General features: G+C 37.3%; 1 long non-coding RNA gene across 1 annotated transcript; it reads left to right on the top strand.

The window, feature by feature from the left end:
• Window positions 1-290: 290 nt before the first annotated feature.
• On the top strand, window positions 291-1,959 carry LOC148733819 (uncharacterized). The gene is made up of 2 exons (XR_002696477.2): window positions 291-491; window positions 706-1,959. It is a non-coding gene; the product is annotated as an uncharacterized LOC148733819 (long non-coding RNA).
• The last annotated feature ends 558 nt before the right edge of the window (window positions 1,960-2,517 follow it).

The raw sequence follows: 2,517 nt of genomic DNA, 5'->3' as shown, positions 1-2,517 counted from the left end.
ATGTGTGAAATGCAGATTTTCGTGTTGTCGATTTGACGTCACATTACCCGCTAGAGCCATTCCTCTTTAAAATCGGTCGTGGGGCAAGATGGCGCCCGATTTTCCGTATTTTGACTGGGCACAGAAAATTAAAGATTTGAGCAAATTAAAAAAATTTTTGCAGAGAAATACTCCAAAAAATAAGCTTATTTCGTTAAGCGAAAAAAATTTTTTGGGTATAGGTGCACTTTAATTCAGTATTTTTAACTCAGTGCCAGTTGTAATATTTCTTTCTGATGTCCTTGTTTGTAATATATTATTTAGGCTTGAGAAGCTGCAAGCATCTATTGAGAGGCAACAAGGAATTCAAAGGAAGTGGGCTGTGGTAAGTTCTTTGTACAAAGAAGTTCTTGCTTGCCTCAATCTTAAACAAGGGTGTCAGTTACTCAAAAAACTACACCACCTAGCAGCGGAACGGATCTTTGGTCTGGAAATGAGGAAAAAGTATGCAGGTAAATATAGGCTCTTGATATGACAGGATAATGGTGATAAACACTCTGAAGACCAGCTTTATATGTGTGTCTTAGACAGGTGCACAGAATGATTAGAACAGAGGCTCAGGAAGTATCTGGCTTATCTGGGTGGGAGCTTGGATAGGTTCCAGTGTAATCAGAATATTTATTTAATTCACATTTATTTACCTTATTTTGTAATTTGTCTTTGCAGATGGACAAGCTATTGCTAAAAAGCTGAACAAGGAACTTACCAAGATAACAGCCAGTGTCAAACTCCTCATACCCCAACTGAAAGCTTTGAGAACTGCCCAATTTGGTGATCTGTCAGGTGATGAAGTTTTTGCCATAGTGAAAGATACGCAATCACCCATTTACAGTTGAGTCAACGTGGATCCTCAAAGTAACACCCTAGCCCATTCTACAAAAATACAAATCATAAATGTGTTTTTGTTGGAAGAAAAGGGCCAAAGAAGAGATTATTCTTGGAAAATCGACTCTGTCTTTACTTGAAGATGAAGCTGCAAATGATAATGATGATGTTGATGATGTCAGTATTGGTAGGGATGAAACTGAAGATGATGAGAACGAACACACAGACAATCTAGATCAATGATGGTGCATTTTCATTTTAAAAATTGTTGTTATGATAATAATAAGAAGCCATTTGGTGACGATACATAGTCGATACCTAATAAAAGAGAACATTTTATAACTATAATTATTAACTCGCATGATTATTATAACAACATGACTTAAGTGAAACATCTGGGCCAATGCAATTGCAGCTTAGATTGCAATGCAATAAAACTTCTTGTTCAGAGAACCTAGATTTTTTTCAAGTCAGCAGGAACAGGTTATATAGGAACAGGTTCCTATATAAATGGTGCTTGACTGAAAGTCAGGCTCGCTAGGTTCTTAAATAGGTTTCTCAATTTTCGCTAATAAAAAGTGTACTTGTATAAATGTTTTGTTTTTCTGCTTTTTCTGAACCTTTTTCTATCTCTTTCCTAATGTTCACAAGGGCAGATACAGGGAGGTGGAAAGGGGTCACTTGTCCCTCCCTCTTCCACATGAATTACAACAGGAATAACAATGCCTATCCCAAAAGAATGAGTGCTTTTGGTCTCAATTAAAGAAAAGTCCCCCTATTTTTGATTTTTTTTCTGCATCCGCTACTGGTTCTACTCCTAAAGAACCTGTCCGGATGAGCACACAGCTTTATATCCCTGTAGGATCGATTTTGGAGCATCGGTTTTCAGCGAGCACAAAAAAAAGCCAAAACTTCTCATCCTCTCCTCCACTCAGCACAGGAAAGATGACACCACCATCATGCTCTGTGTCATGTTGAACATTGTGCCAAAGCCCCTTCCTTGCATCTGTATCAAAATATGTGATGCCGAATGACTGTAGGATCCACATTTCACGATTACTGAATGTGAGATCTACAACATCGGTTTCTTCTTCTTTTATGATACCATCACCACTAAGTGCATGCCTTGACACTCTGTCTCCAGCAATGTGGGCTAACAGGGATGCCAGTATTTGTTGAGTTGCTTCTGTTGGGATGGGCTCTTGATTAATTGGAGTCTCAACAGCATCATGACTATTTCCTTGCAATGGGGCTCCATACATGAAAGACTTCTGAAAAGGCAAATCTTCAGGAAGTCCCTCAACCTCAAAACCACCCTTGAGGTATGGCACTCTTGAAGGTTTTCCAACCATTTGACCTAAAGGTAATGAGAAAACTAAGTCAGCATATACTAATTATGTGTGCATATCAAAATACATTCTTCATGATCTTTTAATGGTAGCTAACATACTTCATACTCATGATTCATACACTTACAAACTCTCAAGATAATTTTAACCTTAAAACAAGCTTCTGTATATAATAATTCTGTTTCTTTTTGAATAGTCTATCAAAGAAAATATATGGGTAAGCAAATAAAAAGTTGAAGTTGAAAAACGAATTGATTACTACCAGTATTCGTGAACCTTTTGCAATTTTAGCACTAAGATTTCG

The sequence above is a fragment of the Stylophora pistillata genome, chromosome 4 (assembly GCF_964205215.1).
Source record: "Stylophora pistillata chromosome 4, jaStyPist1.2, whole genome shotgun sequence".
NCBI classification, from domain to species: domain Eukaryota; kingdom Metazoa; phylum Cnidaria; class Anthozoa; order Scleractinia; family Pocilloporidae; genus Stylophora; species Stylophora pistillata.
This window is presented reverse-complemented; position numbering and strand designations above follow the sequence as displayed.